General features: G+C 36.6%; 1 protein-coding gene and 1 pseudogene across 5 annotated transcripts in view; one reads left to right on the top strand and one right to left on the bottom strand.

Annotated features, from left to right (window-relative positions):
* Positions 1–17,534, top strand: part of Klhl32 (kelch like family member 32) — a 223,595-nt gene that overhangs the window by 143,635 nt on the left and 62,426 nt on the right. The window lies entirely within an intron of this gene.
* LOC101719328 (ubiquitin-conjugating enzyme E2 N pseudogene) lies at positions 13,353–13,811 on the bottom strand (annotated as a pseudogene).

Genomic DNA, 17,534 nt, shown 5'->3' with positions numbered 1-17,534 from the left:
AGGCCATTTTTCCTCTTGGACAAATATTCTTTGATAGGTAGGAAAAAATGGAACATGTTAGGCAGCCTTATGGTTGTAAGGCTCTTATTTTAGAGACTCATGACTAATTTCCTATTTTGAGATTGTCCCATTTCTCCCACCAATCTGACTTTTACTTGCATTTGTTACAGCATTATAAGAACAATGAAAATTAATGTAAAAATAATAAACCTGTAGAATTTAATACTATTATCTTTGTGCACATATCATAATATTAATGAGCAGAAAAATGCTATTTGGTTTCCTGCCCACTTTATCTTCCTTCAGAATCATTTTGTCTGATTCTAAATATGTCCTTTATCATTGACTTCTGTTACCCATTAGGTAGTTTACAAAGGTCTTTCTTAGCGAGACTCTTACTGCATCTTCCCAGCAGCCCTAGGAAATAGGAACCAGTGTTTCCCAGGGAGGCAGTGTGAGGAGTGTCAGCCATGTTCACCAAAGGAGCAGTTCACACACAGTATATGAAACTTTTATCATTATCTCAGCACATTTAGTCCATCAGTAAATGTTTAACTTTTTATCTTATTTTTCCCCCCAATATTGTTGGCAGGTATTGGAAAGTTGTTTCTCATTTTTTTCTGCAAATAGTAAATAGGAATCATATGTTTGACTTGTGAAATTGAAATTGCTTTTATTTGAAATTTCTACATCAAATGCTGCAACTTGAGCTTTAAGCATCATTCACTTTTCCCATGGTAGAGAATGCACGTTGACCAAAGTTTAGTAGTGGTGTTAATTATCGTGATGCATATTATAAATGCTGTGTATATACAGAAGTGTGTAAATTTACACCTATAATTTTCTGTAAAAGAGAATTCCAGGTAAACAGTGGAAATTCATGTGTAATTTTCTTTACCCAATCAGATTAATTTTTGAGATACTTAAAGACTTGTACACTTTGAAATTTAACTCTTGCATTCATTATGTTGCTGAACTAAAGTGCAACTTGCATACAGATGTATTTGTATACAGTTATTATTCAGGCTTCTTGAACAGTGGTTGTATTCTATTCCAGTGGCTGAACATTCACTGTCTTCTGATAAGTAAGTTTTCATTTCATTCTTTCATATAACTTTACTTTTCCCTTTTATCTTCGATTGTTTCAAGATTACAGATTTATACAAGGAAATTTGGACTATTTGAGAACCAAAACCAAATGAATATGTAGAACCAAAACCAAATGAATATGTAGAAATCTTCATTGCTTCAGCTTTTACAAATATATGCCCTGTTTGTGTCTTAGCATAAAATCTCCAGATTGAGTCACTTTGCTTTTGTATTTTGACATAGTGCCATAGATACACATGTCTACTTTTCTGGTGAATATTGCTCAACTAATTTAAAAATTTCATGTAGGGCCATTTTATTGAGTATATAAACCATTTTTTTGTTAAAATGAAAAACCCCCAGTGCTTAAAATGTACCCAGAGGGCCAGGGATTTAGCTCAGTGGTTCCATTGCCTGCCTTGCAAGCGCAAGGTCCCAAGTTCGATCCCTGGTACCAAAAAAAATGTACTTAGAAATCGTGTCCTATTAATGAATACTAATATAGTGTTCATCCATGTTTGGTACTTTGTCCAACTAGGAGTTTTTGAAACCATTTTCCTCACTAAGATGTCTGGTATGTATTATTTTGTTATCAAATTTTCATCATTTCTTTGATTTCCCTGCTAGAGAGGTATAAAGGGTGGACCCTGCACCCCAAGGCCCTCTGTTATCCTCCAGGCCTCACTAAGAAGCCTATCTGAGGACAGGCCTTGCGGGGGAGCTCCCTGAGCCCCATCCTTGCCTCACCATCCGCTTTTGCCTTGGCCCAAAGCTCCTCTCAATACACATAAATGCTGTTGCTATAAAATGCAAAGGACATCTTGAGGCCACTGTGGGCTTTTTCTTCTTGTTTTTCCTATGGTAGAGTGCTGAAAGCAGGGACCCCACACCCTGAGCAGGAACAGTGCCCTTCTGTGTTGAGGACAGCTATTGTATTAGCTCCGAAGACTGAGGCCCTCACCCAGGCTCTCAAAGTATGTTTGTGGGAACAAGAGAAAGCCTGGTAATGAATATAATGCTATTTGATATGGGGAAGAGGGTGCCATAACAATAGTCATCAAATCCAGGTAATAGATTTACAAACACTTTAAGTTTGCATCCTTTCACCCACTTTGTAGTAACATTCCGTGGAACTCTCTCTTAGGTAGCCTATAATATTAGGGTATTATTAAGTATGACCTATCAGACTTTGATCTGCTATTTGAAATCCACAGGGTAGATCCAGTCCCAAATCAAATGTGAATGTATCCTTCAATCTTCCTTATTTATTGGTCTTTCCTAAACAATTTCACCAGAAAGATGTTCCAATTCATTAAAGAGCAATTACTGTCTTTAAAAGTTTTCACAAAATGGATAAATGATCTTGCTTTTTCAGAGTATGTGTTTTTGCATACATCTCATTCACTATTTTATATATTACATATTTTATATATTATAAAGGAAACCCTGAGATACCACCTTCCAGAGTGGTGGACTATGGCAGTGATGGCGAACCTTTTAATGATACAAATAGCCTGCTACAGCACACCTATGAAGTTGCCATATAGTGCCATAGGTTTGCCACTACCACAGTATAGAGATTCCTATGTGTCCACTGGTTTATTGTATTCTTCATCTAAATATCACAAACTTACAGAATCCAGTTTGGTTTCCAAACTCTTGAGTTTTCCCAGGTGGTTTCTGATTATTGAACATATACAGTACATCTAAATATCACATGGGCAATTCAAACTTCATAGATGAAAACCTTCTCTACTGATGGTACCATTGATCTGCTTGTTGTATAGAGACTTGGATACAGTTTTAGATGCCTTCATCACCACTACATCCAGTCAATCACCAAGTTAGCCTTTATCTTACAAATGTCTCTGTCATCTGATCCTTTTCTCCATCACTAATATTTCTACCTTTTTAAAGATCCTCAGTATTCATGATTGAAATTCTAATTATAGTTCATAATATCCTCCTAAGGGGGTAGCTTGTTTCTATGCTCTATCCATGCCAAACCATAATCCCTTGAGCACCATTATCTTTCCTGGGGAAGGGAGCCAATAGTGCTGAGTGTTTTGCAAGCATTCACAGTTCCATTCTGCTAAATAATCCCATAAGGCAGGTGGGTACAGTTTTCTTTTTACAAATGGAGGAATTTAGATTTAGAAGGAGGATGTTAATCTGGTTTGGAAACTTCTACTAGCTACCCTGAGTGACCACTAAAGTGCATTATGTTACCTACAAAAAGTCTTTACCCTTAGCTCCACAGTCAGGGCCTCTTCTCCTTGACTTTATCTCCACTCCACTCAAAGTCCCTTTCCTGACCCACTTTGTTCCAGACCTCTCATCTGAGACTTGCCCTTAGGGGAGAAGGCCAGGTGGCAGAGATCCTCAGTGTCTGGCAGAGGCATCTGGTCTTCTTTAGACTGCACCAAGGAGTAGGAGTTGGGGAAGCACAGACACACACAGGTGCACACACATGAACCATCTCCTGTGCTGCTGCACAGTGTTATGAAGTCAGGGGTATTAGCCATTGGGCTTTGTGTTGTATCCTCTGAAAGTGAGGAATTAGGAGCCACATGCCTTGCTATACACCGATCCCTCGGTACCAGGGATCAAACTCAGGACCTTGCACTTGCGAGGCAGGTGCGGTGCCACTGAGCCAAATCCCCAAATATATATATATTTGATAACTTTCTTAAAATAAAAAAGCAGCTTTGTGCTTTCTGTATTTTGTACCACTTCCTCCACATAGTATATTCTGTTGTTTAACAACTGTCCTTTCTCTTCACCAAGATCACAACCTTTACAATGATATATAATTTAAGTGATTAACAAAACAGAACATCACACAGATTTTTCCAATAAAATCATCAAAGTAGTGAATATATAAACTCCTTTTGATAGGAATGTATTTCTACTATGTGTTCCTAGCAGCAGGTGGCAGTGTGAATCCACTAGAATTCAGTAGTTAATTTAAAGTAAAAATCAGAAAAAATGAGAAGAAAAATTATTTATTTTGCTGCATATTAGTCTTCTGACCTAATCAGTAAAAAAGTCATTATTCACACCACACTGGGCAATATGCATTGTAATTTTTAACAAATAATAGGAAACTGTTAATGTGTTCACAGGAAATACAGTTTTGTCTTGAGCTTCTGTGGTCATTTATCCCCGCACTTTGTGAAATCAGTCATTTGTTCTAATTTGAATGTAAATGACTCTAAGGTTTTACAAATAAGGTGACAGACTCACATAAATGTAATTGCAGGGTTCATCTCCCTCTTTTTATATATCACTCATTAGGTTATGAATTAAATACATCGTATTAAACCAGGGGCATGTCCAATGATGATATTGTAATGGCAAATTACTCTATGCTATTAGAGGTGTATTTTTTATTCATGGACATTAATTTGTCATTAAGCAGCATTAGTTTAGCACTTTTATGAGAAATACATGACCTGCAAGAGGAGACGTGCTGCTGGGATGTGAGAGGAAAGGGACAAAAAGGGTATAGGTAGAGCATTTTATCACGGTAGGGAAAACAGAGGGGGTGTTTGTTTTGTTTTCTGGTTTTACAAGCATGAAAGATCATTTCCCCAGATTGAAGGCATTGTTCTGTTTATATTGTGTACATTTGGATCATCTAATAAGGTAAAGCCCACATTCTTAGTATTCATCATTCAAAAGCCAAGAACTAACATAAGGGAAATATTGAGGGAGGGAAGCAGCTAAATCTCCTCCTCTGTGACGGGTGCTTATTTAGCATCCCTTGTCTTCATTTAGCTCCTCACTCAGTGGGGTACAGGGAGAATTGTCATTTTCTTTCTCCAGTGAAAGTACAAAGGTTTAGAGAATGTTCTTCTCTCATGAGGGTGTTCAGAGACTTCTGGGTAATTCCATTCCTTTTTTTTTTAATCATAAAAGGCTATTTTACTGATTTTATTTTAACTAAAAAGATCTCTTTCTACTTTGACTTTGAGAAGCACTAGATCCTTGAACCACCTTTACTAAAGCTGAGAGTAACAGTGATGCTTTTGGATCATTCTGTGCAAGGCTTGCTGTGATTAGATGATTCTCACTGCCCCAGTTACACTGCAGCGCTCTGGAAAACAGGGAGCTTGCCATATACAGATTTTACATCCTATCCCCTCCCCTCCTTCATATGGCTTGAGCTCAGCACACTTGAGGGAATGAAAGCTGCCTCTATTCAATAATTGTTCTCTGCTTATTATGGTAAAATAAATATATTAGTGGCCTTCTATTAGTTTTACCCATTGAATATACATTTTTTAAGTTGGAAGTACTTTCTATGGCGATTGAATCTGTCACTGAGGACCTGACATATTGTACAGTATTATAATAGATTTATCATTTTAAGCTAAGTAATACTACAATGACTTATAGGAGGTTATCTCTTCTAAACAATATATTATCACAATTTTAATTATTAATTTAATCGTATTGCCCAAATACATAATATATAGTGGGTGTTCTGAATAGAATAATTTATACTTGAGGTTGGGAAGTTATAACTCATGCTCATTTTTCTCCTACATGAAGCCATTTTTTCTACATTAGAGAAGACAAATGATTATACCAACATATATATTTAATATGCCCCTAATCAAAGACACTAATTGTGTGCCATTCCATCGTTCACAAGAGCTAATATTCTTATATTTGGAGAAAGTTTAAGTATGATATTTAGAAAATATATTACAAATGTTCTAATCCTTTGGATTTTTTAATAGTAAAAATGGTCAGAAAGGGTAGAAATATATCAGACCTATTAAATCATAGCCAACTACTAATTATTTGTTCTAATCAAGTGTATTTGTTGTCTGGCATGAGTAATACAGAATATCATATTTGCCAAACATCATTCATATTTGGCTCTGAAATGCATCATAAGATCGTTAGTAGCCATTTTAGGGTCCCAGTTAATTTTTTCATATGCTATTATGTTGGGTTTTTTCCCTAAGCTCACACCAAAGGATGCCAGTAAGTGACAGCCCAGAGGCATGCAGGCTGGCTGAGAAAGTCATCTTGGCATTTTAATGTGTTATGTGGGTAATTTAGAATTGATGTATTGAGTTTTTAAAGAAAGAAAAGAAATCTTGCTACATTTTTCTAATATTGGTAATTTCTATTTTAAGCTAACTATTGTTAGTTGGGCAATTTACAAATCATTTTAGCATGAATTTTTCTTCTGACAAATAAAATGTTTCTGATGTCATATAAATACTGCAGTTCAGAATCAACAAATAAAGCAAACAAATGTCAATCTCACCTAATTCCATTATTAATACTTGGAAAATAGAAAATAGAGGAAGTTAAAAAAATCTCTATTTCATATGAGATATTCGTCCTCCCACCATGCTCTACTTGAAAATATTTCTACTCATACTGAAATGTCTCCCCTCTTCTCTGAGGCTGAGCCATCTTTCAGGTCCTTATTCTATCAGTTACCTCCTATGTTTCCTGTGGTTTCAATCTCTCCTTCTCCACTGGCACCTTCCTTTCGATTTGTAAATAGGATCAATGAAGTGGGAGAAATCTTTTTTCTTCTCTCATTGCCACAACCCTCCCCTTCCCTTTACTAACTGCCACACTATAGGCATTGTCTGCATTCCCTTGCCTTCTGTTCATTCTTCACCCCTATATTCAACTCAGTCTCATGCCTTAATTACTCCTCAGCAGCTGTTCCAACAAAGGTCACCAAAGCCTACTAACTATCAAACTCGGAGCCTCTCATAGTATCTTAATGTGGCCCACTACAGGATTTTGATACTGGTAGCTCCAGTCTTTTCTGCGCCTCTTTTTCTCAGGACATTCTCCTAGTTCTCCTCCTACTTCTTTTCAGTTCCTTTACAACTTCTCCCATTGGTGCCTTGAATATTCCATTCCTTATGGCCCAATGACTGCTGTGCAAGTGTTCATGTCTTCTGCTCACTATTCCTCTCTTTCATCTGACTTTGGAGGTTATTCATCCAGTCACCTCTCTGAGCTGTGTTCAGGCAGCATTTCCACTTGATATCCTACATACGTTCCAACTTTGTCTCTATTCAATAGCACACACCTGCTCCTCTTCCCATTTTTTGTAAAAGGACCATCATTTAAAGGTTTAGATAGAGGTATTTCCCTGTACTTAAGCCTCTTTATATGAAGTCTCCTTCTCTGTGGATTACTTTTACCTCACATCCCTTTAGTCACCCAAACCACCAGTCTTATACTGCACTATGTTTTCATGAATGTATGGGTTTAGTCTCTTAGTAGTTCTCAAGTGTGCTTCCTCTCTTTCTGCTCCTTGCCCTTGACATCATTTAGGTTTGAATTATTTTTTATGGACTTTCCTGCAATGATACAAGTATGCTCCCTGCCTGTAGTCTATTGCTAAACAGTATTGTGCAATGTAAGTTATTGTTCTGAGCCACAAAACAGTTTCTTTTTCTAAAATCCAGGATATTTCCCCATCTCCTGCCTTTTCTCATTCTTCCATCCTTGTACTCCTTCTATCTGTACTCCAAGGATAGAATTTTACCATCACCAGCCAAATGGCTACCCAGCACTTCTTCCTGGCTATTCCACAGGCACTTGACCTTCTTCAGTGAACCAGTCCAGAAACACAGGTGTCATCCTAGAATTTCCCTCTCCTTGTGCCCCACACTCGCTGTCACCAAGACCTTTCAACTCTACCCCTTAATTTTGTAAGCCTCTCTTATTCTATTTTCACTATCATTGACTTAATTCAGACCAGCACTACTTATTTTCTGGACTAAAGAAACTTTCTGCAAACTGACGAAGCTGCCTTCCCTCTTGCTCCGCTCCGGTTCCTCCTCCAAAATTCTGTTTGATTGATTTTGAAAAGTATCTTTTAATCCATGAAAAATTCTGTTTGATTGATTCAAAAAGCCAACCTGATTATACTTAAAATCATTCATTATTCAGTGGCTTCATATAGCCTTCAGGATTAGTTTTATTCTTTAGTTTGGCACACAAATCCTGTCTATTAAATGAAACTTTCTATTTCCGTAGCTTTATTTATTTTTTAACAATTTACTACTCGTGGAATGCCATAGTCATTGTAAATTTCATGCATTTCCCTATACCTGAACTCTATATCTTCTCAAGATTATATTTCCCTCATTTTGTCACCTTCTGAATTCCTACAAGTACTTAGCTTACATGTTATCTCCTCTTCCACAGGGGCTTGAAAAGTTTATCCAGTGACGTTAGATTATCCTCTTTTCTTTAGGTATGGACATTGTTCTAGAAGGTTGAATCTAATCAAAAAGATTATTTAAAGGTCTCCTCATGATCTAAGCTCATGTTTCAAAATTATGTGACCTTGGGCAGGATTTTTAACCTCTTTGGCTCTCATTCCTCATCTGTGAAATACAAACATTGTACCCTTTATGCAATCTACCTTTTAGGGTTGTTGAAGGGTTCAATGAGATAGTGCATACAAAGTTTCCCTACAACACAGTGCCTGGCACTAAGCAGGTCCCCTAAAAAATTACAGCCAATAAAATGGGGTGCTTCACTTGTGCTAATGTGCTGAGTCAGCTCTGATAAACTCTGAAACAGCGTTTGGCAGCATATGGTGATGGGGGCTAGAATTATTTATTGTTGATGATGTCTGTGTTTCTGTGCTTCCTTCCTAGTAGATTTCCAGCTTACTAAAGACTTTCCCAAAGAACAATGCAAAATTATTCATGAGCCTTGGATATTATGCATACAACTGACTATGGAGATGTATCAGTAACCTAATTGTGGAGCTACTCTGTTATACAGTACAGATATATTTAAATAGGCCTCTAAAATATATTTACCTAGGCTTTTCCAAACTTCCAGAGAATTAGAGCATTCTGCAATTTTTCTTATATTTATTGAATTATTGCTAGCATTTTGTTTTCATTTAATTAAATGGTATATATCTATATTTGATATATGAACATATAGTTATTTACAGTTGTCTATATATATTTATGTTTATATACAGCTATATCTATCTATATATTTATACATGTAAAGTATGTGTTTACCTTATTTTATCATATTATAAATAATCTGGCCTGCATTGTCAATTGATTTTCATCTTTTTCTTCCATAATAAGTAGATACAATAGATGAATGGATAAAGAAAATGTGGTGTTCAGACACAATAGAGTACTATTCTGCCATAAAGATAGATCTGAGTCATTTGTAGGAAAATGGATGCATCTTGAGACCATAATGTTAAGGAAAATAAAGCAGACATACAAGCTTAAAAACATGATTTCTCTTATATGAGCAAAGTAAAAGTTAGATAACAGAAAGTAGGGAGATAGATCGTTCTCACATGGAAAGGGGATCAAGAGATAGAAGGAGAGGAGAGAGGGGAGAGAAAGAAGATGAAAAATGAGTAAGATAGTATTATGTACATGTACCAACTCCACACAAGGAATGTAGACATTATATACTGCGCACATGTACAAATAAAAATTTTAAAAAACAAAAACCAAAAAAATACACATTGTCCTATTGACCCCAAGATAGTATTGAGAAAATTCACAATCTCTTTGCATACATAGTAAACATGATAAGTTATTTTCCTATGTGACTCATCTCAAGGCTATTAAAAGGTTTGGGTTTTGTTTATTTGTTGTTTCAACCTATTCCAAAGGGCTAGTCCCTGACAATGCATTCACATCAGTACCCTTTATATTGCTTCCTCAACTTCTGACATACAGTCCTTTCCTGAAACACCAGGTTGGGTAGTTGTGTAGTACCTTGATTTATAAATAGGCTGTAATCCAAATAGAAAACAGGTGGGATCACAACTGGGTATAGTGCCTTGGCTATTAATGGCTTGGCTCATCATTTCTAAAGCAGTATACAATTTTTTGTCTTAATTATGCATTCATTAAAAGCTTTTATACCCAACAGAATAAAGTAAATATTTTTTGATCTCCATAGTGTACTCCCAGACTGTAGATTTGCACAGCAGGGTCTTGATAATCTGAATAAATTGTATTTCCCCAAGGAGTTTATCTTTCAAATAAGGTCATAAAGAAATTCAGCTCCCCCGTCCTTAGATTTCTCTGTGTGCCTTTTCTGCTGTGTGTAATATAGATGTTGGGCACCAGTGTATTTTGTAGTAAGACATACTTGCTCATGGTCCAATATAATATCTCAGTCTGTTCTCTTTGTTTATCTCTGGTGAAGTATTTGTGAAATAAATGATTTTACATGGCAACTATGATTTTTACTGATACTTATGGGAAAACAAAGTCTATGTTAGACAGTATTTCCTGCTGTTCTCCCATTCAGTGAATAAAATTGATGGAATAGGAAAAGCTATAGCTTAAGCACTGTTGACATTCTTTTAAAGGGGAATAAGAACTATGATAGCTGTTGTATGTTGAGCATATACTTTGTGGAGGGCACTTTGTGTACATTTTTGAAATCTTTATCACATATGTGGAACACAGATCACTTTTCCCAATTTTTAGATGAGAAAATTAGATTTGGAGAGGTTATATGCTGAGGCCACCCAGATAGGCCAGCTTCAAATTCTGTGCTTTTCTTACATTCCAAACTAAAGATGCCACTTAAAATTTACAAGGCAGTAAGGGAGACAGAGAAAATATAAAATTAAAAGCCCAAATAAATGTACTCAATCTGTTGAATTTATAATTTTTGAGTCATAAATAATAAGATGACATGCATCTGATATTGAATGGTGGTCTTAAAATAGCCTGTAATTGTACAGTTTTCTGCCAGTTTTTTTTTTCTTCTTTCTAGGCTTGCCATATTTATCTTCAGTGTAGCTAATATTGAAGGATGTACTTTATCTGATTATTTAAATTTAAAAATATTATATAACTTATTTACTACTTAATAAATGTTTAAAATACCGCTTAAAATATTTTGGTGCTTTTGGAGGAGCAAGAGAATCTATGTTTCACTGTAAACTAAGAAAAAGAGTAGTAACAACTGAATTTTCAAAGGGCTGATTTTTTTCTTTCCTTTCCATTTTACATCAATCAACACTGACCAAGTAGGTACTTTGTGAAGACAGCAAGGAAAATCTAAGGAATCTTTATGGACAGCTAGGGAGAAAATGGTCAAACAAATGATACAAGCAGCTAATGCTATTAAAAGTCAGAAGAAGGAGGAGTTCTTTGTGCTGGCATGAACTACCTTTCCCAGAAAATGGCATCTGATCTGGGTTATCCCCAAGAGGAGAAGAGTATGTATATTATAGAACTTTCCCATTTCTTCTAAGCCTTTTAGGCTGTTGAATCAAACAGTCTTTATTTAAATGCTTCACAAATAATAACGATTTGGGACAAAGGACTCTTGAGGTTCTCTGTATGATCTAAAAGAAAATTGTGAGACAATACAGTTCCATTTGGAAAGATTTTAAATATTTTTGGGAAATAATATCGGTAATAGATTTTTCTAATCATCACTAAATACTCAGAGAAGTAAGGTTCTTTTGAATGTTCTGGGAAGGAGAAAAAAAATCTAACATAGACAAATCAGAAAACTCAAGATTCACTATAAAAGCCAGTCCTCATGTATCAGCCACCACAAATGGGCATTCTACCATATCTGCTAACTATTTGGAAAATCCTTATTCCCAGATAGAATCATGAGGGCAGTTCCTAAGCTCCGAGCAAATATTCTCAGAGCCTCTCTCTCAGTAAGCTTTGGGAGATGTGCTCATTCTGCCTAGTTGTAAAACTGTATGTATAATTGAGCTGTCATTTTCTCTTTCCATGTGAAGTTATGTGCCTCACAACTTGCTACTTTTTTTGTTCATAACCTAAACAAACACTTTTCAATTATAATGAGAAAGGCATTATAAGTAGTGTTTTGCAGGATCTACAAATCCTAAGATGCAAAACCTATTTTTTTTTACTATAGATGGCTCCCAACTGATGGTTAACATCATTTTTCAACTTTACAGTGGTATAGAAGTGATACACATTCAGTAGAAACCATACTTCATATTTTGATCTTTTCCTTGGGCTAGCCATAGAATATTCTCTAGGATGCTGGACAGCAGCAGCAAACTGCAGCTCTCAGTCAGCCACGTGGTCACAAGAAAAAGCAACCAGTACTCTACAAGGTAATAATGTGTTGCTGGTAGTTTAGGTATATATAGATGCACTTTCAATTTATGATGGATTTATCAGGAAGTAACACCATCATAACTCAATGAACATAAGTAACTTATTGACAAAGAACATTTTAAATAGTTGGAAGAATAGTTAATGATGTTACCTGGTATGAGATAGGAGACATGAAGTGGGGGACATTAGAGTTCAATCAGTAACAAAGCTTACCATCTCTCTCGATGTTTCATCCCAATAAGCTGCTGACACTGTGTTTTAATCTCACTTTGAGTTAATGTTGTTAAAAGTCAAAGTACACTGATTTTTATACAGAGCAGGCTTAATAGGATATTTGGAATAATTTTTGGAGTGATTTTTAAAAGAAAATTTTCAGATTTTATAGAAGAAATGAAATTTTCTCAAGAGGAGTCTTCGAAATGTGATGTGATGTCAATATGTTACTTTAGAACTTCAAGTTTCATGCTGTTCCATGATGGGCATAGAAACTGCCAGGTCTCCTGATCATCTTTTTTTTTTTTCTTTTTTTTTAGAATAACAAAAAATATTTTACTAAAACATAAGATTTACAGAAGTTTCCACACAAGCCATACAAAATGGTCACAAGCTTTTTTTGAAGGGGGGAATCTACACTTGACAGCAAAGTCACAATGTTGTTAGGGCTGTGATGTTTGTTAATGTTCCCATTTTGGTTCAAACAATCAGCTTGTTCATCTATATCGTCTAAATAAAGTTAGACTTGGCTAGAGAGCATATTCTAGAGAATTGGTTAGCTGCTTTTTAACCAATGCAATTAGATCACCATAAAAGGGGGGAAAAGGAGCCCACAAAATTTTGAAACTACTTTTCCCCTCAAAAAATAAAATAAAGAATACCCATACCACTGCAGCTAACCCTGACAACTGCCTTCATTCGCAGTGCTTTGTACTTAGACCATGATGGGGGAAATGCATAAAAGCAGAGGGCCACTGCTTTTAAACATTTCATGACAATCCCGATGATACTTTTAGCCTCTGCTCATGCTTTACAACAGTGAATCAGGACAAGCTGTAATGTTTCTAAGACCGTGTCCATTAAATGCAAACAAAGAAAGAAGTCTTGGCAGAACAGGAGAAGTGACACAAACTTGATGACCGAATTGACTTAAATATTATTCACGGCATATAGCCTAGTCCATGCTGTAGCTGTTTCTATGGCTTGGGCTTCATTGGTCTTCCACTGCTCTGCTACATCGTTTGCTAATGGGTCGTCTGGATTAGGAGCACTTAACAAAGCCTGGATCGAGAGCAGAACTGTGTGGATCTGCAGTGCTGGGGGACCATTTATCTTTCAAAATATCTAAACATATTCTTCCCAACTTGTCTACATTAGTATGATAAATTTTGGTCATGAAACATACTTTAGGTGCTGGCATTGGATATTATTCTGGAAGAAATAGTTCAAGTTTAAAACTCCCTCCCTCAAAGGGGGAATCCTGGGGGTCAGCATTGACCACATGAAAATAATGGGCGTTGCTCTCATCTGGTTCCGTTTAATGCCAGGAGCTGGTTCTGCCAGCAAACACTGAGTTTCCTTGATGATCCCGCAGTGCAGCCCGGCCATCTTGTCAGATCCCGTCTTCGGCCTCTGGTCTCGTCTCCGGCTCTGCTTGCCTCTCCTGATCATCTTTGTCTGTAGGAAAGCATCAATACAGGGTAATTGGGGTAGCATTTTAAAGGAGGGATGTCTAAGTGAAGGTCATCAATAATTAGAAATGAAAGTTCATAATTTTAATTGTTGAAACACAGCTTTGTTAAAACAGTCACATCTTTTGAATGTTATTACCCCCCCAAATCAGGAGTTGCATTAATATGGTCATCTTTGAGGCACAAATTTCAGGAAAAAAGTGGTATTGCTCTTATTTTAACTTTGAGAGACGTATATTATTATCTTCAACCTAAGTCAGAGTTTTCCACACTTATAGTATATGTTGTTGATGCTTATTTTTCTTTCAAAAGTCAGTGACATTCTCAGAACTAGATGCAGCAACAAGAGAAATAGCTGTTATTAAGGCTGTATTTTGCACAGGTATTCTTAGTATTAAGTCAAAGCATCTCCATCAGATATCTGAATCTTGGCACTTTAACAAGGACTCTTAGATTCAAAGCAGCATGCTCTGGAGCAGATACTGGGAAAAAACTGCAGTAGAGGCAATCACATGATGACAGATATTTCCTGTGTTCTGTATAATTCCTATGCCAGGGCCATGATTAATCTGCAGTGCTGGGTGGGCAAGGAGTTACTGACAGGCCACAAAGCCATGGATGTAGCCAAAGCTAAGGTGACTGCATTTTAGAAACATAGATCATGGACTCTTGACCTGAACCACTGTTGGCACACAGGTCACATAAGCTATAATGTGGATTACGTGCAGTGAATGTGCAGACCCCAGCTATAAGGCTACTATCCAAAAAAGCATAGTAGAATCAAATGAATCTTGGTGACATTATTTCGGGGTAGGTTCAAAGCTACTCTAAATTAGGAAACAAATGTTGTATGAACTTTGCTCATTTGATACCTTGTTAAGTGATAGTCAGTTGCTCTGTTTATATGTGAGACCCATGAAGGGACGTCACAAAGCTGTCATTCCCTTATAGCTGTTCCTAGTTTGGGAAGAGTGGGGAAAAGGTTGCAGGGTCCATTCTTAGCCCTCCTTCCTCCCACTCCCATCTTAACTACCTGATAATCTGCTTTAAAATGTAATTACATTTTAATTAACCCCCAAATAAGATAGTATTTACCTTCTTTTATTTTTCTTGCCATATTCAAACGTTAATCTGGGTGATAAGTTACTTAAGGATCTCATTAGGGGGAAAGACCATAAAAAGGAATGCAATTGGGGGCTATATAAGGTTTAAGAATTATTTGACTTGGAAAAATGGGCATTGTTTCTATAGCTGGTGCAGCACAGAAGACATATTTTATGGTTCTTCTGTTCTTTAACTTGTCATTCACTCACTAAGAAACAAATAGAAGGAAAGGGAGAAGCCAAATAGCCTTAAACCAAGGGAAAATAAATATTATTTTAAAATATTCCCCAAAGAGCAACAGGGTATGCACCATAATTTTGAATAGAAACTAAATTTCAACTGGCAAGCAGTGTGTCAGAAATGAACCATTTTTAGAAAGAAAATACAAAGAATTTCTTTTATTCAAAAGAGTTTTTGGTTTCTGAGCTATAATTTCCATTCAAAACTACTGCCTCTACCTGGGTACTTGGTCATAGAAAAGAAGTGAATTGAGACAAATTCATAATTAGGACAAATGCCATTTTAAAGGATATTAAGATACTTTGAGTAGCTAGTTGATAGAGGAAATAATTTCCTTTTGGATTGTAAATTTTAGGTGGACTGAAATATTTTTTTTTTCCTCACAGAAGGATGATTATAATGTACTTGTCCATTAACACTTTCAGCTCTAGTCATTATTACCAATTTTCCTTCTTGGAAAACTCAATGACCACTGGCTTTGCCTTTGTGTATATGTAGAGGAAAGTTCACAAAGGAAAAAAGGAGATGAAGGAAGCTGATGAAGTATGAAAAATGTCCCAGTTTGGACCAGGTTCAGAATTGAATGGACATGTTGGAAAGACATGGGAAATTTTGGTTTTGCTTAATTACAAATACACAGAAAAATCTCCTGGACACTCTTTCATCAAACACACATGTCTGTTCCCTTCTAGATTCTGAGGATACATGAAGAATGATATATAATCCTTGCTACCAAGGAACTTAGATTTGGAAGAGGAGATAGATCTTAATCAAAGGGTACTTCAAGTGCTAGTTGGAAATCTGCAGCAGGGGAAAGGAAAGAAGGGAATGGAATTAATATGAGAAAAAAAAAAACGGAAACAAAGTCTTTGTAAATAGGGAGGGGCAGAGGGGTTGAAGGGAGGGCAGGGGAATGGGGGGAAAAATAAAAGAACCAAGATAGAGTATAAAAAGGTGCAAATTCCCAATGATGAATGTCATTATATTGTATACCTAAAATGTACCAATAAAATTAATAATATAAAAAAAGAAATCTGCAGAGGGCAGAGCCAAAGAAAGGATGAAATGGGTTCATGTACTCAACAAGTGTGGCTTCAGCTTCTACCATGCGCCCTGCACTGTTCCAGACCCTTGGAATATATGTAACAGCGAACAAAGCAGACAGGCCCTTTCTCCCATAGAACTTATTTACTGGAGCTTGAGGAAGGAAAACATTATAAACAAGCACACAAGTAAATGCAGAAGAAATCATAGATGGTGATGAGTGCTTAACGTGGAGTAATGAAAGAAGTGGTATGGAGAGAAAAGGAGATGACCAGATAAAATGATCAGAGAGAGCAGTGGAAATAGGGATCCTCATTCATAAGAATTTTGCACATGCAGCTTCCTCTGTTCGGAATATTTTCCCTGCAATGTCACCACCATTTTGTTTTAAAAGGTAAGCTTTATTATTACTCGGTTATGATGAATCCAATAGAGCAGGAGACAATTGCTATTTAAGAGACTGTTACAGTTCCCAAGAGGAGAGGATATGCCACACCGTGGAGCAAAGCCTGAGAGTTAGTCAGGAGTCACAGGGAATGAGGAAGAAAAATGAGCAAGAGCCTTTATCATGGTTTCTCCAGAAAGGAAGAGGGAGACAGGATAAGTGGGCTTATGAGTGGCTAGTTTGAGTAGTGTCCACGGGCTCTGGCATAGAGAGGGCCTCTCTAGTTGTCTGATCTTTAGTCCTAGGACTACAAGGACAGAAAAATGGTGTCTCCTAAAGAGTAGGAGCCAGATTGAGGAAATGGTTCAGAGTATTGTTTCTGGTGGCTAGTTTGCCTCTGAAAGCTGTTTGTTATTTCCAGGAATTGCTATCTCTAGGAAGGGTAGTCTCTCCCAAGTCAATGAGATCTCAGATGACAAAGCATCAAAAATATAGAAGTAAAAAATGTAGTAATACATACCTGCTTTGACCTTTACCAAATTAATGTCTGCTTTTCTGTTTTTCATTCCGTGTAGCTTCTCAGTTAAGGCTTTAGTAACTTTCACTATATGTCAAATCCCCTACTATGGGCACTCATAGACTCATATAGCTACCCTTTGTATTCTTTACCTGAGTTATAAGTTTTCATTTATCTGTAAGATTTTTAAAATTGTTATCCTTTTAGCTCCCTCTTCCAGGAGACTGTAGATACCACAAGGCCCAAGCCTTGTTTATTTGGTTTGCTGTGCATTGCCAATTCCTGCCATCGTTCAAACACCTGATATAAATGTGTAGGTGGTTGTCACAGCTGGTAACAAGCCAGAGTGG

This window comes from Heterocephalus glaber, unplaced genomic scaffold (genome assembly GCF_053883595.1).
Source record: "Heterocephalus glaber isolate CG9 unplaced genomic scaffold, H.glaber_assembly_v1.0 deba00001523, whole genome shotgun sequence".
NCBI lineage: Eukaryota > Metazoa > Chordata > Mammalia > Rodentia > Bathyergidae > Heterocephalus > Heterocephalus glaber.
Note: the sequence above shows the minus strand (reverse complement) of the source record. Positions and strands in the feature narration are given on the sequence as shown.